The sequence below is a fragment of the Canis aureus genome, chromosome 4, assembly GCF_053574225.1.
Source record: "Canis aureus isolate CA01 chromosome 4, VMU_Caureus_v.1.0, whole genome shotgun sequence".
Taxonomy (NCBI): Eukaryota; Metazoa; Chordata; class Mammalia; order Carnivora; family Canidae; genus Canis; species Canis aureus.
In genome coordinates, this window is record NC_135614.1 from 78,381,756 (window position 1) to 78,405,261 (window position 23,506).

A 23,506-nucleotide genomic window follows, 5' to 3' on the forward strand; every position below is an offset into this window, starting at 1 on the left:
CACCGATGTATATGCTATTCCATTTCCACAGTAGATCACCCCGCTGGATACTACACAATCACATCTGAGAAGAACTGTCTCTAAGAGCAGCGGTTTTTACTAAACATTTAAAACAATGGAGAAGGGTTATTGTTTAATAAAGAATCCAAAGCATTATTAAGCAAGCTGGGAGTCATTGATTAGGAAGTAATAAATCCGCAATAGAGCTAAGCATGTCTGTTTTTATAACCATGAATATATTAAGTGAGTTTGTAATGTTAAAATCTCCTGCCTTTTTTTCTGACTCAGATTCCAGTATCTGAAGTTTTCTAGGTCTTAAGATTCAAAATTAAGAATTTTGAATTATACTGGTTGTGGGGTCAACAATAATGTTGTCTAAGCAGCATTTACCACTATGTGAAGTATTTGGGGGGATATTATTAATATGAGGATGATTTTGGAACGCCACTATTGTTAAGGATAGCTACATACACATATGTGGAGCGTGTCTCTGTTTATTCGGTAGTTGATATGGAACATGATGTTCAGGATCACATTTCATGCTTTCTAGGTAGTCTTCAAAGTGACTTCATAGTGACTGAATGTGAAAATTTTCATAATGTAACACATTTAAGAAGGAATTAAAAACTTCTTATAAACCTTAGGTTCTCTTTTCACTATACATGAACAAAATGTAAAAATGATTCTAGGAGCATTTAGGAATCCCAAGCTAATCTGACCTTTGTGTTTGTTTGACTGGCTAGCTATGTAATGCATAGAGCTAGAGAGTCATCAAAGGAATTATATACAGCTGAATGACAAAGAAAAATCTCAATACATACAGAATAGAATGTCTGTATAGCATCTCAACACCAGTCAGTATTATTAAGCAAAATGTTTACAACTCTCTTTATGTTCATTGTTCAGAAAAATAAAAACACATGCAGTGTACTCATTATCATCTAAAAGCATTTTAATTTTTAAAGATTAGTGGTTTTGATAGTCAAAAATTTTAGTCATTCCTTCACTGTTTCTACAGCTTTAGTTTCTATTTTTCCTTAATCACACATACACAGATGTAGTCTCAGTTGCCTCTGAGCCTTATGAGTCATGGGAAGTTTAACTTCATTTTTAAATTAGGATTTTTTTCTTGAACCTGGTGGAAAGAAACAGCAACGTCATTTGTTTATAATTGCTATATATTATTCTTGTTTAATTTGGAGACTCTGAAATTTGTCAATAAAGGAAGTATAGATTAGTAGAGAATCTTCAAATAGTTATATTATCTTTTCTAAAATATAAAACTAGAGAGATGAACTTACTCTGAATCAGTCCCTCGGGTTTTACTTGAAGATTTAAAACATATAGAAAATAATAAAGATAATTAGACATATCTGTATACCTGTTTGTATACCTGTTTACCCATCACCTTGCCATTTTTGTTTCAATTTTTTATACAATAATTATTAAAAGTAAAGTTAGATTTTCAATCCTTTCCTAGTCTCTGTCAGCCTCTTTCACTCTCCAGAGGTGACTATATTTTTAATTAATCTGACTACACATACGACTTCATGAACTATATGCATTTCTTGTGTTTCATAAAATATGTGTAAATATCATTATATAATTTAACATTATGCTTAGTTTTCACTCAATATAATATTTCTGAGATTTGCCAATATGTTTTATAGCTGTGAATTAATCCATCATATGGATATGTTTAGATGTCTTGAATTATCCTCGCTTCCCTGTTTCTTTGATTTTCATTTTAGATTTACTCTTATACCACAGAGTTCAAACAATTTGTTCTATGATGGAGATAGTTGACTTTGGTGTTAGTTTGGATTAATGTTGATTTCAACATTTAGCCCTTAGATAGTCAACTAAAATATATATGCGGTTTATCTGTTGATACATGTGTGCATTGGCTTAAATTAATATCTTTAAACATAAATATGTATATTGAAATAGATCCTAAAGGGAGCTATCAATCCTATTCTCTGAGAATTAAAAATAGACCATTGTGATGTGTTATTCATCCATTTGTTCATTAATTTTTTTCCCTTTGGTTTCTCTTTTGAATTCAATGACATTCATATCCCATTATGATAACCAATAAAATAAAACGTTGCATCAGGAGATATAATACAAATTGCAGAGAGTTCTCCATCCCTCTTTCTGCAATTACCTAAAGATCATTTTGAATGTAGTGTGTTTAATAAGTGCTTATTCAAAAGAAATGTGCTTTTCTTTAATTAAGTATTGAAAATGCTGGTGATAGCCACTCAACATAAAATAGCATTTAACTTCTCATGTCAGTTAAGTGTCATTTTCTGATGAGAATTTTTTTAATGGCATCATTCTATGGAGAAGTGCCTGTAATGACTGTTCCACTTTCTCCATGTCCATATCTATAGGGACAAGGGAACAGAGAGAAGGAAGCAACAACATACATAGTTTCTGTGACCCCAAAATTAGTCTGAATAGAAAAATTGTATTCCAAATACTCTAGATAGAATTGAACCTTGCCTTTTTATAAATTCCAAATGCTGCTGCAGGTTATTTAAAAACACTTCACTTTTGACTCATAACCAACTGAACTCAGAAATTGGTTGAAGGATGACTTTTTATTTTCTATATTCAAACAAAAATGTCAAGTATTTAGACATGTGCCCAATAAGAAATGTGCAAAATATTTTCTGAGGAATATAAAAATAACAAATAATAATGGCAAGAATAAAAAAAAACTTGACATTTATTAAGTAGTATATCTACGGCAGGCTCTATAGTCATCCCCTGTATTTATTGCAACCACTTTGCTGGGGTAAATATTTCTGTCTGCCCATCACCATTGTACAGAAGAGGAAACTGCTTCTTTGTGCAAGTTTATATAGCTTCTGAATGATAGATCTAAGATATAGATCTATGTGACCCCAAAGCCAATTACCTATCCACTTTCTTCTGCTGCTTCTCTTTAAATCGATAATATCCAGGAAACATACTTGTTAACTTATTAAAAGCTAAAATGTTTTGAATCTAGTGGGCATCATAAAGATAGATTCAGTCTCCTAGTTTTAGAAATGAGGATACTAAGTTATAAAGAATATCAATGATTTGAACAAAGTCCTAGACTAAGTTAGCAAAGGGCCTAGACTCCAGTGCATAGCATGTCATGCAAAACTATGTTTATTTTCACGTAATATTTTCTGTAATTCCATGTCTTCTTTACAGATCTTCCTTGACTTACAATAGGGATATGTCCCAATAAATCCATGTAAGTTGAAAATGCATTTAATACAACTAATCTTCACTGAACATCATAGTTTAGCCTAGCCTACATAAAACATGCTAAGAACACTCACATTAGCCTACAATTGGGCAAAATAATCCAACCCAAATCCAACCCATTTTATAAATAAGTGTTAAATATCCCATGTAATTTGTTGAATAATATACTGAAAGTGAAAATCAGAAAGCTTGTTTGGGGCCGGAAAGGTTATAAGTGTACCAGTTGTTTACCCTCGTGATCACATGGCAGACTGCCAGCTGCAGCTTGCTGACCGGGCCTCATCTTAAGGGAGAATTGTACCACACATGCTAGGCCAGGGAAAGATCCAAATTCAAAATTAAAAGTACAGTTTCTATTGAATATATGTCACTTTTGTATCATCATGAAGTAAAAGAAAAAAAAATCAGAGGTTGAACCATTGTAAGTTGAGGCCCATCAGTATTTATTGGAATCTCGTCAGAAAGTTGACTTAGCTTCTCTTTTTATCTGCACACTGTTCCTCTTTCCATTCTTCTGGCCACAGTACTCCTTTTGCTTTGAAGCTTGTCTCTTCGCTGTTAATAGGTACTAGTTTATGTGGTTACTCATTAGTTTTCCTGCTCCTGCCCAACATACAGGTAGGCATGTGACACATACCTAGCAAGCAGCCAGACATCCACTATTCCGGTCAGAGTAGTTAACCCAGAAATGGACACAAACCCCAACACAAGTGAATCCCAAGGGTTTCCACAAAGATCCATCCACAAAGGCACTGGGAACTACAGTTTCTTTCTTTATTCAGAAGTTCTCCAGCTGAATTCACGTAACTTTAAAGTTGTTTTCAGCCATTTTCTTCAGTTCTTCAATAAGAAACAATACTATTAATACACAGATAACACATAGATAACAGTGCAGAAAATGAGGAGAAACTAAGCAGATAAAAGAAATACATCTGCACGTGTGGGTAAACACACACACGCACACACACACATTCAATAATCTCTAAAATAATTCCATCTCCTGGGTTTCCCATTTTTGGGGTTAATGAAATGCATTTTTGTTTAAACTGATTAGAAAACTGACTTATGACTGACATATTTGGATATGGGCTATAAATCGATAAAGACATAGAGTTACACATTTTGTTTATTTCTTAAACACTTTCTATTACTTTTCCTTTAGAGGCACTGTAGAAGGAAAGGGCAATGACAATGTTAAGTGTATTGTGTAGTATTGCTTTCAAACCTCCCTCACCTGTTTCATCCAGGGAGTTTTTCAAAAGTTAGTTTTCTTTAATGTATTTTATTTAATATTAAAGTCAACAGTCATGTGTGATTATTGAATTATTATCATATTGTTACTATAGGAGACAATAGTTAAGTATAACATATACATGAAATTTATTCAAGTAATATGTTATGTATATAAATATGTATATATATAAAATTTAGTTTATTTTTAAGCTACCATATATTTTTAGGAATATGTATTAGCCAAATACAAATCTACTTTACTCAAAAGAGAAGAGACAATTTCTGAAGGGGTATTAAAGATTCACAGAACTTTTATATATGCTTAATGCTTAATACCATCTTAACATTGTTTTTAAGTTTAAACAAACGATAGAATCCCTTTATAAAATGGCTCATTTTACAAATGCAAATAGGTCAAAATTTACATCAAGAAATATACATATGTATCAGAAAAAATTAGCATAATAAATATGTAAGATTCAGACAGTTGTTTCATATTCTGAAATTACTAAAGGATGATGGTATTTTCTGAACAATGCTTTCCATTACTGTTGGTCTATATATCAATAGTTAGGATCAAAGAGCATTAAATTAAAACTGTTAATAGGTAATATAATAATTTATATTTACGGAGAAATAAAAATGTGGTAAGCATTCTACATACTTTATCTTATTTATTATTCAAAATCCCTATAATATGACATAGTTTCTTCCTTGCTTTCCAGTTAAAAAATGACTTTCTAGAGTATACGTAACTTGAGAGTGGTGGAATCTGATTTGCACTGAGGTCTAATGACCATGCCCTTAACTTCTAAACATCATTGTAGCCCAAACATTATTTTTACCTTTAGTTATCATGATAGAACCCATTTTTAATCTCAACTTTTTGTCAAATTTGCAATAGAAAGAAACAGCTGTTTTCCATCTAAGCACTTTACCGAATTGAAACAAATGTATTCTCTAGTATTTGTATAGGTACAAATATATGTGTCTGTGTAATGGTGAGTACATATCCCTAATATACATGCTTAACATTTAAAAATGCATATCAAAGAGTTCATCTCTTGTATAAGAAATAAGAATTGTGACACTGGCCATTATAAGGTATTAAAAAATTCATGGCAACTTTTGAAAAAGGAGGAATGTTATTAACCTTGGTGTCTTGACCAAATTACAATTCGGGTAATTACATTTGTCTTCCCTAATCTCCTTTTCAACTTTCAATTGGGTAGTGTATTCTTAATGGATTTCATTACCAAGCCTCCCTTAGGATTTAAAATAGGACTTATCTTCCAAGACTGGGTTCATTCCAAATTTATGTTCTCTAACTTCAATTGAGCTGTCACTGCAACTCTTCAATTGTGTGTGCATATGTCTTCAATTCATTCCTATTTTGTTTTTGTTTTTTCATTTGGCTCTTCCAATCCATTTCCAGCCTCTTCAAGACCCAAACACACATTTCAGCCCAGCAATTATTTTTGAATGCCAAGTATCCAACTACTTCCCTATGTGCTGAAATACTGAGATCAATTAGGTATTGTTCTACTTTCCATGAGCTTCCACAGAAGGCATCACTCTTTAAACCCTTTTGGAGATGAATTTACAGGCTACTTCACTGAAAAAGATCAGTCACCTGGGGTGTATTTCTATAGCCTGTCTCTTCCTTGTGAAAATATATTCTTGTGACCACATCCTTTACTCTTAGAAACCACCACATCATTCTGCCATCTCCCCCCCACCCCCATTTCTGGCTGTTTTGAAGAAAGGTATGTGCCATCTTTCCCAAATGGCTGCCTTCACCTATGCTCTCAATCCCTCCTTCTTTATTGTCTTCTCTCAAAATAATCACTTTCACTAATTATATTCCATAAACATGTACAATATTTTTTTCTTATTAAGGGAAAAAAGCCCATTTCACATTGATTTCTCCAGCCCTCAGGCAATTACCCACTTTTCCCCCTATTCTTTTATCACTATGTCCTTCCAATTTTTTCATCAATTCCACACAATATGATTTCCTCTCCTGCCATTCTTTTTAAACCATTCTTTGAAGAAACCAACAAATTTCAAATTGCAAAATCAATACCTTTTTCTTAGCACTCAAAATTTGTATTTCTCTGTTGGCTTTAACATTGTTGACTGCCCCTTATTTATAAACTCTATGTACCTTTCACTTCCCATACATTTTTTTCTCACCTGATTTTCTCTTCCTGCCTTTGTGAATTCTTTAACTCTGTTGCTTGTTCTCTTCATTTTTCATTTTCATTTCATTTTCAAATTTTAGGGTAAGGTTGAACCAATGTTTCGCTGTTGACCTTCTTTTCTTTCTGTAATCTCTTTATTAGTGATTAAGTAACTAGTTCAGTTGAGCAAGAAAGAAAAAAAAAGGTAACAATATAGCATTTGTGTACTTATTATGTACCAGCCACTACATTGGAAATGTTACATAAATAATTTAATTTATTCTGTGAAAAAAAAAACAAAACAGGGATATTGTTTATCAGCATTTTACAGGTAAAAAACGAAGGTCGAATATGATGTAAACATATTTTAGAAAGCACTTCTTATATACCTAGCTTTGTATTCTTTTTTACTTAATTGAAATTATTCGGTAATCTCAGACTTAGTAATACGATTTCTAGTAGTTAGTTTGCAGTATTTCAGACAAAAGATGAGGAGTGAGCTATCCACTGTTTCATAGTCAAATTTTATAGTAGGTCCATAATACAAACTCAAGAATACCCAAATCCTAAGTTTATGTTCTGTCCTTTATAACGTTTTGCTTTGAAATGATTACTCTGTCATATACCTCCACTTATGAAATGTCTCTGGAATAGCCATCCTACTTTTCTGGATAAGCATTCATCACATTTACATGGGCATCCTACTATCATTATATATTCCACACATGTAAATAGCTTAATTCTAATCTTTTCTAAAAATATATTTCTCTATCTGCTATCACTGACTTTCTGTTTCTTTCAAGGAGGGCCTGCTTTTTATATCAACATTTATGTTTCCGTTTTCAGTTCTTTCCCTATAACTTCATTTAGGAACTCATGTGACCACATATCACTGACGCACAGGCCTGGAAAAGGAGTTGGTGAAGAGTGAGCTAAGAATTATGGAATATTTAACTTAATGGTTTAAAGATACACATCTGCTTAATATATTGTGTCAAATAGATGGGTGTGTCAAATTGATGTCCAGTGATGCTTACTCATGTCTTACACATTAATAGATTGTGAGGGAATTTATTGCAGTCTGAATGACTTCATACTTTGCACAAAGAAGCAGGGTTTTATGGACTGAATTGTTTTCTCAGAATTCTTATGTTGAAGCCCTAATACCCAATATGTCTATACCTAGATATAGTCTTTAGTAAATAATTATGTCTCGTCCTAATCTGACAAGACCATAGTCTTATAATAACAGGAATATTTCTCTCCCTACCCTCTTTTCCTCTGTCATGTGAGGAAATGGAGAGAAGATGGCCACCTGCAAGTCAGGCAGAGAGCACTCATCAGAAACCGACCAATCGACATATATAGTAGTACAGTACCATAAATATTTTTTATCTTCCTTATGATTTCCTTAATAACATATTCTTTGGTTTACTTTATTATAATAATACAGTATATAATATAAATAGCATACAAAAAATGTGTTAATCAGTTGTTTATGTTATTGCAAGACTTCCAGCCAATGGTAGGCTATTTATAGTTATGTTTTGGGGGAGTCAAAAGTTATATGAGATTTTTGACCTTGCAGAAGGTCACTGTCCCTAACTACCTCCCCCAGTATTGTTCAAGGGTCAGCTGTATATCAACGCCTTCTGAATGAGTTTTTAAAAGATACATATATATGGAGATCCTTTTATAGATTGAAATAAGTTTTTTCACTTTATAGTTATTTACAGCTTTTTCTTGAAGTACATTTGAACCCACATCATTTTCTTTCATGCTTATATACAGATTTTCTTCAAGTCCTATTTGTGATTATCTAGACTTGTGGCAATGAGTAAAATAGAGAAGCAGATCTCTGTGAGTGAGAAATTTTCAACAGAAAACTGTTATGCTTATCTCTCCTCAGAAAATAGGAATGAAATCATATTGAAGATATTTGTGTTCGAGTTTGCTACAGTTTAAAAATTTTGGATGAGTCAGAAAGGAATTAATCTTTTGATTTTGAGGTAGTATATACTTTTTTACCACTAATTATTTTCTAAAAATTGGTCTCATAAGTAAAATAAAACATTTCAGTTTTATCCTTGAGGTCTAATCCAACCTCAGCATTCCTGACTTCTTACTGCTTTACTGCCTTCCTTCCTTCCTTCCTTCCTTCCTTCCTTCCTTCCTTCCTTCCTTCATCTTGTTTTTTTGTTTGTTTTTGGAAGAGGGTCCATTTATAATCTACTGTTACTCATAGGTTTCTATTAACATTGTGAATCCTTATTTATTTTGTTGATTGTCTGCCAGCCTTGCTCAAATACAAGCTCTAAGAGGCTAGAGATCTTGGTATGTTCTATTCCCACATGGAACAATTCGTGGTCAGTACTCAACGTGTACTGAATAAACAAATGAATGATTATTTCCATTCCCCTTTGGCCAGGTCTAAATGAAATAAGCCCCAACCAATGTACTTGGAAATTTGGGAAAACGAGAACCTCTGGTTCTGAAGCTCAAGAACACGTGAGAGGATGGAGGAGGAAGAAATCAAAACTTGAGGCAACATCACAGTCGGTGATTTCTGCAATTCCCACTTCTAATTCAGTGATTCTGTTATTATAACAGCCCTTAAGAATAAGCAAAACATTAAAATATTAGGGGATGGAGTAAATTATGACCCCAAAAGGGTTAGGAACCTTGAATTCAAAATCATCCACATCCATCCTTAACAAGAATCTTAGAAAAAAAAAAAAAAAAACAGAAACAGGAAAGGGGAGTGCATAACTTTGTTGCTTTGCCTCTTGTCACTGAGGTCTCAGCAGCACCTTCCCCTGGCCCCCACAGCACTCTCTCCCTTTTTTATAGGGCTCCCTTGAGTTGAGTGGTAAGTAAAATATAAAGATGCAGAAGCTGGTCCTTACTTTCTCATTCTATTCCTAAAGCTTTTCTGCAGTTTGTCCTTGTAAAAGTTTAGCAGAGGGGACACCACATTTTATTCCCCTGGAGCTGAGCTGAGCTATATTAAGGAACTTATACAAGTTTAGATGGCTAGGAGATTCAGTGGTGGGGCCACAGATCGTGAATCCTGACTTTTTATCTCTGTCTTCCTGTATTCTTTTTTCAGATCTGTCTCATAACTTATTAATTCTGTAAGATGGGTTCTGTCCTTTCATTCATCCTGTATTCTTTTTTTTTCAGAAAAGTAATCAAACAGAGGATTTAATCATAGAGTTTGGGAATCAGTATTCTTGGGTTCAAATTTAGGTCTGCCACTTAATAGTTATATGATATTGAGAAAATTACTCAAGCTCTCTGTCGCTCTCTTTCCACATCTGTAAAATACAAATAATAGACCACCAGACATTGTTTCTGAAGTCAATTGTTGTTTTAAAATCTATTCACGTATTTATCATTTTCTGTGTTCTTTATTATTTCTTGAATATCTAATCTTCTTTCCAGGATCACTTTCCTTCTTTCTGAAGCATATACTTGAAAATTTATTTTGTTATGAATGTGCTAATGACAAACTCTTAGTTTTTATTTGCCTGCTCTTGTTCTTGAAATAAGTTTACACTGCTTACAGTATACTGATTTGAGAGATATTTTCTTTTAGCATATTCAAGATGTGATGCCACCATCTTCTGGTTGTCACTCTCATATAAGCGAAGGCAGCTGTCACTATAATCATTGCACCATTAGTACGAATCTGCTCCTTTGTGCCTGCTCCTACGATCTCTTTTTTGGGTTGTCATATTTAGCTGTGGGTATATGGGGATGGGTATTTTTTGTTTACCTTGCTTGAGCTTTGTTGCACTTCGATGGTTTTCTAATTTTATCAGTTCTGAATTTTTTTTTTACATTATATTTTCTGACATGATCTCTTTCTTCTTCACTTCTGGAACCAAAATTACACGTTTATTTATTTATTTATTTTAAATTACATGCTTATTAAACTTTCTTATTTTATTCTTCATATATCAACATCTTTCTTTTTATCTTTTTTTATATCTTTTTGTTGTACTCTTTCCTAAAAGCGGCAGCCTGATTTAATAATTCCATTCTTAATCTGTGTAAAAAACGTCCACTGGGTTCTTATTCCAATTATTCAGGTTTTAATTTCTAACAGTTCTCTTGAGCTATTTTTCAAATATCTTTGATTATTCTTTATTGTTTCTTGCTTGCTATGTATCTTTCAAGCTTAGGTTTTCTGTCCTTAGGCATAATCACTAGTTTTTTAAAATCTCTGTGTGTAATTCAAATATTTAAAATTTTCTAGATAAGTTTCTTTTGTCACTTGCTGGCTTTTGTTCATGGTGCCTTATTTCCTTCTATCCTTAGTTATTTTTGCTACTCCTCTTTCTAAGACACAGAAACAGAAAGAGAGAGAGAGAGAGAGAGAGAGAGAGAGAGAAATGTAGATACAGGGGAAAAGATTGCAATAAAAGGAGAATTTTCCAGAGACAATGTGGTTTTATTTTTTAGGACTAGAGTGTGAATTGAAGCAGCAGATCCTCATGGGGCCACATGTGGTTTCAAACCCTTGACGATATTCCTTACTCATGCTCTCCTGCTTTGAGTCAGCCTAGCTATTTTCAGTGAACTCCTCTGCAAGGACAGGATGCAGATTTGATATGAATCCATCCTGAGAGAATGAATCTTAGATTATTGAAAGGATTATTTCCCAATGTATTCTTTGGGCATGAACCAAGGCCATGAAATCCAAAGCTCATATTCATCAAGTGTGGAAATGCCTAAGGACAGAAAAAAGTAACCTTGCCCCATTTACCCCCAAACTTAACCTTTAATAGCCTACTGCTGACCAGAAGCCTTACCAATAACATAAACAGTTGATTAACACATATGTTGTATATGTATTATACACTGTATTCTCATAATACAGTAAGCTAAATAAAAGAATATGTAGTTAAGAAAATCATAAGGCAAATAAAATACATTTACAGTTCTATATTTACCAAAAACAATCCGCATGTAAGTAGACCCACGAAGTTCAAACCCATGCTGTTCAAGGGGCAACTACACATGCATATGCACACACACACACGCACTTTTGGAAGATGTATTATTGTCCTATGATTGCTATCACAAATTACACAAACTAGGTCACATAAAATTATTTTCTCACAATTCTGAATTCTGGGCGCCATATATCCAAAATTAAGGTGTTAGTGGGGTCACACTACCTCTTAAGTTTCTAGGGGATAATCCTTCCTTGTCTCTTCCAGGTTTTCATGGCTGTCAGTATTCCTTGGCTTCCTTGGTTTGTGACTACATCACTCCAACCTCTGCCTCTGTCTTCACATTGCCTTTCTACTTTGTGTGTCTTTCCCTCTTCTGTCTCTGTGTGTTCCTTATAAAAACACTTGTCATTGTATTTAGGGCTTATTACTGATAGGAGGGTCTGCGTTGTGAGAATGGAGGTGCTGGTTCTTGGATTCCCCACAAAAGACCTATGTGAGGATCCATGTTCCAGTAAAGACAACCAGAAAGCAGGTAGCAAGCACAAAGCAGGTTATTAAGACAGTATACTCTCCAGGTGGGAGAGTAGGAAGGCATAGAGATGGTAACTGGCCTGAGGCTACAAAGGTCTTTCCTTTTTATGTAAGTGGGGTCTTAGGTCATGGACATGGAGGGTGTGGTCTCTAATGCAGACTGCTTCCAGTCATTTGGGGGACTCCTCCCACCGGTCAGGAAGGGATGGGGGGAGGTTTTGATCCTACCAGGTTTATACCTGAACTGACTTGGCAGCCTTCCCCCATGGTGGGGTGGCACTGCAACTGCAAAGCAAGTACATCATAATGAACATAGGGGGTCATCTTGGGGCAGAAGTTGAAGAGAAGAGTACATGTTTCGCACCTGTGGATCTTTGTCAGCCAAGAGTGTTGGAAGCCACAAGGCTAGGATGTTGAAAGTCAGGCAGTCAGGATGTTGTACCCTCAGGCTTCTAATGTGTGACTTATTTATCGCTACCCTTGCCTCCAGCTCAGGTCCAACTAACTGCCTACTCTATTAGACCTACAGAGATAATCCACGAAGATCTTTTCATGAAGGTCCTTAATTTTATTACATCTGAAAAGATTCTTTTTCAAAAGTATAGTGCTAACGATAATAAATTCTGTGATTAGCACTTGAACATATATGTCCTTTTGGGGTCTACCATTCAATCCACTACAGGGGCTTTGATTTTTATTTTGGTAATTGTATTTTTATTCCAATGGTTTTATAACTTAAAATCTTTGGCATGGTTCCTAATTATGTCCTATCAATATACGCAATGAAAATATTTTAGAAACTAAAATACAGAATAACAGTGCAATTTTATAAATTGTAACATGTACCATCTGAAAGTATTGACTGAACTTTATATTTTCATGGGGAAATAATTGGTTAACTTTGATGAAAACAGAGACATATCATATAATCGACTTGATTTTCTTCACTCCTGCCACGAATCCCCTTAGTTACTTAGACAACCTTCTGTTTCTGCATAAAATTAAATGTTATATAAAATACCAGTAAGAAGTAAAAGGTCAAAGTGATACCTTTTTTCTTTTTTTGTGACAAAGGACAAAAAAATAATAGAGAAGGTCTGGACACATTGAAGCACTGATATAGGAAAATAGGATTGAAAAAAAAAAGAAAGAATTTTAATAAAATAAAAAGGAAGCATTTATGCAAACCAGCAGAAATAAAACAAAAACATGACTTTCAAAAGGGTTAAGGCACAAGTGAAATAGGTATTTGAAAACCTGATGAATGTATAGGTTGTATTTCAGATTTTCTGGTATTTTCTGATTCTCCCCTGACATTTGTGTATCCGGCCTCGCTGCCTCAGAGAATGCTGGGTGTTGGAAAACTCTTTTACCACTCTGGACATTTCAGACCTCTTCACATCTCCAGGACAATGATCTATTATGTGCCAATGGCAAGTCACAAAGGCCATTAGTAAGAATACAGAAGACCCTCTGACAACATTTACTTATCGGCTGCTACACTGTTCTGAGCTGATCACTTCCTTCACTCTTAAAACTTGCCTTTCAGTGCTGCACTGAGGCCCATTTTCCTCTCTAAGGAAGCTGTAATGCATTTGATTGAGTCTCTCTTTCTCTGAGAGTGACCAGTGTAGATTTATCTGTTTCCTCTCTTCTTTCTCCTGCCTAAGATCACACAACTTTTCTGCTCCAACCGCAAAACTGCACTTGGGTCCTTTGGTTCTTTCTGTTCTTGAACAATAAAGAAATATATTACCTCGGTTCAGCAACAGATTAAAAACAGAAAAGCAAAAGCAAATTTGCTGATTTGAAAGTCATCATTTATCCATGTTCTTTTTTTATGTCTTTCAAAAGAGAAGGAAAGTTCTCTGGCAGAATATAGGTGATCCCAAGGGGATGTTGGGCATGTTTAATAAAACCAGTACTGTTTGATCAATTGGCTTCTGCATAATTGAGAGGAAAAGCTTTGCTGTCAGTTGCATCCAGCTTTTATGATGGCTCAAAAATATCTTCATAAAAATGAACCTTTTAAAATGATAGAGCCAAAGCCATAGCATCCTACTTCATTGTCTGTATTCAATAAAGGTTTAAAAGACAAATGAAAAGATCATTATTCAGTTTTCATTCTCACCTGAAATCATTTGCTAGTGGTAAAACCGGTCAATGTGACAGGGATGAGTTCTAACGGAGACTGCCGTTAACTGTGAGGCCACTAAATCAGAAGGAACCAATCAATTGTGTTCTGCATCTCGAGTCTGATTTTTCCGACTTATATGTTACATCTGATCGTCACTCTTTCCTTTGTCAGTGAGTACTGGGTTGGAATTTAGTAAGATGAGAATATAAAAGATTCAGTAATCTCTCAGTGGCCAGAGAAAGCTGCTATGACTTGATACTTTACTTCTAGGATAAATGTGGTGGTTTTTTTGTTTGTTTGTTTGTTTGTTTGTTTGTTTGTTTTCCTGGGAGTTTGGGACAAAGCATGTAAGAAGATGTTATGACCTTTGGAGGAAAAACCCAATTCAAATTTAAGGGGGTGTTATCTTGGGCTTGAAGCTCTTTGCAAATCTACTTTAAATATTTAGCTATTTTGTTAGGTAATAAGAGCATTACAGTTTTAATCTCTGCTGTGATTTAGAAAGGAATAAAGAAGTAGTGATCTGTTTACAGTACATATTAACTAAATGCATTCATTTGCATAATACCTCTTTAGGGATGGACTACATCATTCAGAGATTTCTATATGTGTAACTACAGGGATATTTTAGGCTTCAGTGACACTGAGGTCTTAACTTAAGTCTATTAGATTAGTCCGACAACATTTCCTGATTAAAAATTCCCATTAGTGGTGAGACAACTTCTGAGAAGCACTTTTCACCTTATGGTGCCAGCAACTGGGGAGAATAAATATTCTTGTTTGAAAGTGAATTCCATATAGAAAGTCATGTGGTTGCTTTTAGAGATATCAAAAGAAATAGTTTTTGATGTGGAGGAATTTAAATGTTCTGGAGAAAAAAAAATCCACCACACAGCTCCATTCTTTTTAAAATATTTAAATTTCAAATTTCTAATTGAATATCTACAGGCAGTGATGTAAAAAAAAAAAAAAAAAAAAGCTAATTCTGTGGCAGATTTCAATTTTGACCCTTCATTAAAAAATGAAAAATGCTAAGAGTTGTTCTTGATTGTAAACTGTGGTCTTGCTTTTAATTGTATAGGTGTTTGTCTAGATTAAATTCCAATTTCCAAGTGTTTCCTCGCTTCACTTGTGAAAACACCCTCCCCCTCCATATTCAGGTTTGATCATGTGGTTTTTATTAGTCTTCCTTATGAAAAGATTTCTTCTCCACCCGTTGATAGAAACCTTGTCATGTGACTTGGTTTAAACAATGAGTTGCGAGAAGCAGTGATGCATGTTCCTTACAAGAAAAAAGTTTAAGAATCCCCAGTGACCTTCCATATCTTTTCCTCTGTCATGAAATGGAAGTATCCTAGTCTAGAGTAACTTTCCATCAAAAATTTGGCAGAACAAAACTTCTACTTTACCTCGTAAATAATAGTGTTTCCCATGTGTATTACTTTCGGTGCAACTACTCCATGACTAGTACTAATCTCTCGACCGAGGTCATTATTGTCCATTAGCCGAAGAGCATAGCACTGCCTTAAGGCAGGTGCTAAAATATGGTCAAGGATGGGGACATTTGGATACAGAGCAAGCATTTTGTAGGATGGAGTTACCTCCCATGCCTTCCTGACTGCTTTGAATTTTCAATTATTTCTAATATATGTATATTTATTTGATATATTTGCTTAAAGTTTTGGCTCTTATTTATAGGATATACTATATTAAAGTAAAGACATTCCTAGCATCTAAATTATGTTGCTCCAAAGTGAAATAAAAATGAAGAAAGTCTGCTGTGAGGAAGAATTAGAATCAGTTATGTTAGACAGAATGAGAAACGAGAACTGAAAGAGAATGTAAAACCAAAGAAACAAGAAGGAAAGAAGAAGAACTTTGCAAAAAAGAAAAATGAGATGATTTTAGCCATTAGAATTTTCTAGTAGTATGATCTTAAAACAATGGCCAGAAGTTAGACAGATGCATAATTCTGAGGACATAAAGAAAAGAAGCTCACGGATATTCAAATTAAACATATCTATATGAATATGGACACAATTAAGAAAAAGAGAAAACCAAGAAATTACACCTCCCTCTCCCCCATTTAGGTCTATCCTTCCAAGTCATGGTCTTTGAAAGAGTTTGAAGGTGATGCAAAATCTTGGAATGAGTCTGTGTTCCCTGAAATCTTCAAATTATGCTTTCCAGTGTTAGGAATTCAAAGTAGGTTCTAGAGAGGAGCTTGTAGTCATCTGTACCGTGGATAAGAAAGACAAAATTTCTGATGACCATGTTCAGAGGTGTCTCTGAATAACTGAAATCAGGCACACTTGTATTGTGCCTTCATATTCCATATTTTGTTTTCCTGCCTAGACACTAAAGTCCATTTGGCCTTATCCATTTTGAGGTAAAATAACATATTGCAATTCTCTCAACCTCTGCTCTGACTGTAATCTGCTGTCCCACCTATAAGTGTTGGGTGTGGAAGGTGAGAAATGAAGGAATAGGTTGAAAAACACTAGCGTGGTGACAAGGGTGAAAGTTTTAACTGGCATGGAATGAGCAGTGACCGGTCAAAATGGGATGATGCACAAATTAACGCTAAGACCTATATCAGCACTTATCAGTAGAAAATGAGTTCTGAACTTGTCAATAAGACCTCTGAGTTGGAAACTGGCCTACTGAGAAGCTGGGAGAGTTCATCAATATGGCCACAAGTTCTCATATCATTTGGTTTTAATGTTTTCTTCTTACAATTCCAGATTAAAAATATCCGTGTCCATTCTCATCAGCCCACTTTCCCTGCTGAGTTAAAATAAGAACAAGTAGAGAGTAGTACAAAACGAGTCATTTATATGTTAGTGTAACTCTACACCTGAACTGGGTCTAGTTCATCTAGTGGGCCATCCTGAGGAATCTCAGAGGCCAGAAGAACATCAGTAAGAGGAGGAGTTGGCAACTTCCTGAGTAAGAGACAAAACCTAAGACCTTCCTGTTGAAGTCAAAGTGTTTTCCTTTCCTGGGAAGCAAAACATTGTTGTGGTTAAGACAATGATCTGTGAAAATTAAGATGCCTGGATTGAAATCTGCCAGTCTGTACGACCTTGCCAAGCTACTTACACGTTCTGTACCTCAGTTTCTGTATCTGTAAAATGGAAAATACTGTATTATCTTCTATTTCATAGTGTTTGGGGAAGACCTAACTAACTAAATATGCAAACAACCTAGAAAAGTGCCCAGCACATACCAAGCACTATATACATGTGAGTTACCACTATCTTAATGATATTTTCCTCTAGGTTTTTCCCTGTAGTCTCTCTTGGTTTTGGCTTTAATCTCCATTCTTAGTTGTGATGAAAATATTGTCACCTCAGATTGGCCGTCTTCACTTTCTGTCACCAACTGCTTTTGGACTGAGCTTTTCTAGCAACTAGGTGAAGGCAGAAAGCAAACATGTGTGCTATTTAGCTCCCCTTCAGAAAAGGGAATTAGATAAAGGACTCAGGGAGACATCTCAGGTCTTGGACATCCTGGAGACAAAAATGTAAAAAGTCCAAGTGAAGCTGGATATTATTAGAGAATATATGTATGAGTTGCATCCATTAAAATGAAAATTAAATAGCACATAGAATGAGGAAAATTATCAACGTCAGTGTTTATTTTAACAACTGCAAAACTAAAATAACATGAAAAAGCTGTAGAAACTTAAATAGTATTTAAAGTATTTTTTTGTAAACTTCTTATATCTATTTTGATTATATCATGACTGAAAACATAAATGAAAACATTGTGTCATGCTATAAATTGGTTAATAGACACAGACCTTCATGGATGTTCAATTTCCTATTTATAACACGCTTTTCATTAAATGACACTGTTTACTGTGTTGGTCTTTGTTTTGCCAGGATGTTGCCGATTTCCATCCAAAAGCACATAGCACCCAGAGTGACTTGTCCTGTTACTTCTTTTAGAGACTGGTTTCCCACTTTGGCAGGAAATATAGTCAAATCCATATGACACTAAAATATATTTCAAGAAAGCTATTTTTGAAAAGGGGAGGCATATGACTTAGTAAATTTTTCTTTCTCTCTGAGATGTCACTCCTTGTTCTCCTTACAAGTCTACGTTGCTGGTTATTTTTTATTTCTCTCTTTTGGTTTCTTCTGCTTCCTCTTTTAATATTGATGCTATTTTCAGATGTCCTCATCTTCTCCTATTCTCTTAAATACACTTTTTTCATGCCACCTCATCCAACAGTGCTCCCACTCTTGATTTGTTAATAAAATAGATGTTTTCTGAAGAACCATTCCAAAATATTTGAAATGTACCAAAATGACTTTCAGTCATTTTCTTTGGGCATCAGAAGGTTGAGCTTCATAATCCATAGCCACAGAGACCCAAATATTTGACTAAAATCCTTATTCCAGAAGTAGTATGAGGAAAGTCAGTTAAGTCTAGTTATAGAAAATCTTGGAAATATTTTTTCTATGATTGTTAAAAATAGAGTTTTAAAAAGTTGATTATCAGTCTTTGATGAGTTGTCCAATTGAGTCAGTTTATCTTAAAAACTATAGTCCTTGATTGATAGTATTTTTAGTATATTTAAATTTCAAGTACTACCTAACCTACATCAGTGGCTAGAGATATTTGAGATAAAAGAGAAAAATGAGAATTTTCTTACAAAGAAGGAGAAAAATGTAAAGGACAAGGAGGAGGGTGGACAAACTTTGTAGAACTGCAAAGGAAAGCCAAAAGTTACTCTCAGAAGCTTCATGTTGCTTAGCAAAGCATTTCTTTGAAGTTGATTTAGCTGTATGGGGGAGTGTGTGAAAAGTAATTTGGAGGGAGAGATGACACATAGCTTATAATTGGACTAAGGTCTATAAGGCATATAATGCTGACCTTTAAATTACCTCTCAACCACTAAACAAGTTGAAGAGATAGAAACAGTCATCAGTGATAATGCTACGACGTGAAAGTTCAGAGAATAAACTTTCTCTGGTATCTACTCTGAGGTCCTAGACATGTTAGCAGTCCATGGAAGTACATTCTATGCAGTAGAATCCAATGTGGTATAGAAAGGCTATTATGCCTAAAGTTTGGGGATGTACAAAACTCAACAGCAGTTAAGAATCGTATATACCTAAGCATGTTTCTTATCTATCTTGGTAAAAGCATATAAATGTTTATACCCCCATTTTCCAACTTGAACAGATTGTTTTGTTCTTGTGAAAGCAACCCAAGACCCTAAATAACTTACGTAAACATGACTGACTCCACACAGGCAAACTTACTTACAAAATGGCCTGATTTTACAGGTGTGCTTCAGTAAAGAAACATACGTAATAATGACAGTGGAATAGAATGGGGAGTGGAAATAGTATCCATGAAGATAGATGAAGAAAGAGCAGGGTTTCTCTGTCTTCCTTTAATAATTCTTTTTCCATATATGTCCTAATACTCCATCCCTTTCTAATTGGCAAAAGGAAAATATGTACAGTCTAAGGCATATAGACAAGAAACTTCCGATGTAAACCAGTTGCAAAATACTTTTGGAGAAGCACTGAGAAGTATCCAACCCCTCATAATTAATCATCTAAACAACTGTACAATAATCATTTTTTTTATAAATATGAATCAGGAGAGATGGAATGGGTATTTATATTAGTATATGCAGTTGATGTATTTATTTATATATATATACTTTATATATAGTTTATATATGTATATATGTAAATTCAATAACCTCATATCTACCAGCTTTTTAGGTACAAGTATTATATTCTTAAGAATAACAAAACATGAGAATATAAGTGTAACAAGATCCAACACCTAAAATAGGAGATTTGGCACAAATGCAAATACCTAGGATATAATGTAAAATGTAGATAACATAAGAAACTTTATAATTACTTGAAGGAGGTAGGGTTAGTAAAGGTTTTTGAGTTAAACTTAACAGTGAAGAACATTTTGGGGTGGGTGGGTGGCACAGTTGGTTAAGCATCTGTCTCCTGTTGGTGGCTCAGGTCATCATCTCAGGGTCCTGAGGTCCAGCCCCACATCTGGCTTGTTACTCAGCACAGCAGTCTGGCTGAGACTTTCTCTCCTTCTTCTTCTGCCCCTCTCCTCTGCGTTTTCTCCTTTCACTCTAAAATAAATAAATCAATCTTTAAAAACAACAACAACAACAGTGAAGGACATTTAGCTAAATACCAATACTGGCTAAAGAATTCTGGGCAAAGGAATAGAATAAACAAAGACATAGTAGAAAATGGATGAATGAATGTCTGGGAAATTTCAACTTTATTTATGGAAAGTCAATGTCCCTTGGGTGGTTCAGTCAGTTAAGTGTCTGCCTTCAGCTCAGGTCATGATCTCAGAGTCCTGGGATAGAGCCCCATGTTGGGCTCCCTGTTTAGCAGGGAGCCTGCTTCTCCCTCTCCCTCTGCCACTCCTCCTGCTTGTGCTTACTTGCTCTCTCTGTCAAATAAATAAATAACACCTTTTTAAAAAAGAAAGTCTACACCACTGAACATGTTTAAGTAAGGAGAAACTAAGAATGGGTATGGGGTGCTGAGGCAAAGACATGTTCAGAGGTATTCTTCAGAAACGTAAAATATATCCATAGCCTAAAATGAATCAAATGGGAGAGGAGAATGAAATAAGACTCCAAAGTTTTTGACCAGCTTTGTTGTAAAAAAAAGATCTCTAACAGAAATATTGGGAATTATGAAGGATATTGGATTTGGAAATCATGTACACAGTACCCAGGATCAGAAGCAATGGGAAGTAATCAGATCATCATTTATGATAAAATTAACTGCCATTTATTAAATCTTAATTATGTTCCACTTTGCTTAGTGCTTCACATGTTATTTTATTAATTCTCACAACTCTTGGAAACACGTATTATCATTTGCATCCCTGCCCCATTTATAGAGGTGGAAGTGGTGCTCACGAAACATAAATAACTCGTTAAAATTTACTCAGTTAGCAGGTGGCGGACTGGAGATTGAATATATTCAAGCCCGAGACTTGAAATGCTCTTTGCTGCTGCTGTTTGCTTCTCAAAGCAAATCATTTAGCAAGATAAAGGAAAAAGGCAAGAACATGGGGATTCTCATAATCAGATTTGGTTGTAGGGATTCAGATGGGTTAGGGAGGAGGCAATTTAAGGCTAAAGACCTCATTGGAAAAATGAGAAAAGAACATTTTGGTTCATCATTTCATGGAAGGAGCAAGAGAAGCTCCACTCCACTTGATTGAAGTGAATGAATAATCACAGAAAGGTCAAGATATGGGTGAAGTGAGAAGAGTTATATTAAAATGATGACCATGAAAGCAGCCCTTCCCAAAAGGCCTTAAGTGTTTTCATAGGATCATTAGAAACCTGTTGAGGTATTGACACTTCCAAAGGCAGTTCTTGGTAAAAACAGATGCCAATTTTAAATTTTCCTCATAGAACAAACTAGAAAAAAATGCACTACGAAGCAGTATGGGCACTGTCATATTGAAATCTCAACTATATGACATTTAAGAAGCAGAGAAACAATGATGAGCATTTTTCAACTTGAGTAGGTTGTTTTGTTATTTTTCCAGAAAGAAACTTAAGATTCTAAATAATTTCTCCAAAAATGACTTAGCTTTACCTAGCAAGCTTATTTATAAAATGGTCAGTTCTTGAATGTGTACTCTAGTAAAAAACAAGATAGACACACACACAAGAGTTTTAAGACTATGATAAATCTAAAAGTTTCTGATATTCCAAATACTCATGGTATTTTCAAAAGCTGAGCTGTGCTGAAGCTATGGATGATTTGTATTATCAGTTGTAGTTTTGCCTCAGCTTCCAGACTGACAATGGAAAGTTTGAACCCAGACAAATAGGTGGGATTATCACAAGGGTTGCAGCCATGTAGTTTTAGAGAAAGAAAACAGGGGTTGACTCCTCTATTCCTTACTAGCTAGTGACTGTAGGCACCCACTTGAATTCTCCACTGTTCAATTGCTTCGTCCATAAGTTGGGAATAACATTGCCTATATTAGAATGGAGTTGTGTGGTAATATTTGTGAAAATGCTACATAAATTGGGAATTATTTTTAAGATACTTTAAAATATTTTAAAATATATTTTAAGAATTTTAAAAATAATATTTAAAAATGTTTTGTTACTGTTTCTGCATACCAGTTTGTTTCTATTTTGTTGTTGTTGTTTACATAATCAAACCAGTGGTCTTAAAGTGAAAATTTGAAACATAATCAAACCGTGGTCTTAAAGTGAAAATTTGAAAAATAAGACCAACTGTAAAAGGTCCTTTTTTCATATTTTAATTTTATTTTTCTTATGTAGTAGTTAAAATCTCCACCAAAGGAAAAGTGGGTCAGTTGGAGAACATAGATTTTTTATTAAAGCAATAATACATTATAGGAAAAAACCTTTAGGGTTATGGGATCATTTTTCATTCTCAATCGAGTTTTAATTTAAGGATTTGTGTGTGTGTGTGTGTTTATTATTTTCTGAATCAGCTACTCAAACAATAAGTCTTACAACTGATATATTACCCGAAGTTATAAATAAGGAGTATAATTTAGTGTGATTTTTCCTCTAAACTATTCACGAATTATATAAAGTTTTTTTTTAATCACTCCAATCAATGTTTCCTTATGTCAGAGAAAGAAAGAAGCCCTTGTAAAGTGCAGCCAGCATTTTACAATTTCCTTCTGCCTCCTGACACTCGTGTGGCTGTTAATGTTGCTATTGAATGCTTCCCCCCTGCGAAATGCAGAATCATGATGGGGAATTTCATTGTTTGACTTTCTATAACACCCTACTGAAGACAGTACACTTAATCATTGTATTTTGCAGATTAGATAAGGCTTCATCCTTGCTTTCCCTTTTCCTCCAGCAATTTAATATTTTATATGCTTGCACTTTTGTAATTAAAAAGTGACTTATGAAAGTGCACTACAAACAAGACACCCACACCCCTTAGCAACCAGTGCTGGTAACTAGTTGTAATAATAATAATACAATGTCAAAATGGTATGATTGTTTCAATGATTACTCATGTTTTTCTTTCAAAAGATGGAAAACATGCCATTATGCTTGATATTCCAAGAAAAGTGGTGCTTGGAGCAGAAGAAGAGGAAAATGATACTAATGTGCTTGCAATTTTTTGATGAAAGGTCAAAAAGTGTGTCTTTCTATA

At 34.5% G+C, this 23,506-nt stretch overlaps 2 long non-coding RNA genes across 11 annotated transcripts in view; one reads left to right on the forward strand and one right to left on the reverse strand.

Moving 5' to 3' along the window:
* The window catches only part of LOC144313047 (uncharacterized), a 554,585-nt gene that overhangs the window by 419,354 nt on the left and 111,725 nt on the right, over positions 1–23,506 (forward strand). The gene's annotated exons all lie outside the window — the stretch shown is intronic.
* On the reverse strand, positions 954–13,571 carry LOC144313049 (uncharacterized). Of its 2 annotated transcripts, XR_013378739.1 has the most exons (4): positions 13,436–13,571; positions 6,697–6,856; positions 3,905–4,107; positions 954–1,135 (listed from the first exon to the last, which is right to left on the reverse strand). It is a non-coding gene; the product is annotated as an uncharacterized LOC144313049 (long non-coding RNA). The 2 variants fall into 2 exon arrangements; XR_013378738.1 differs by lacking the exon at positions 954–1,135 and having other exon boundaries at positions 3,687–4,107.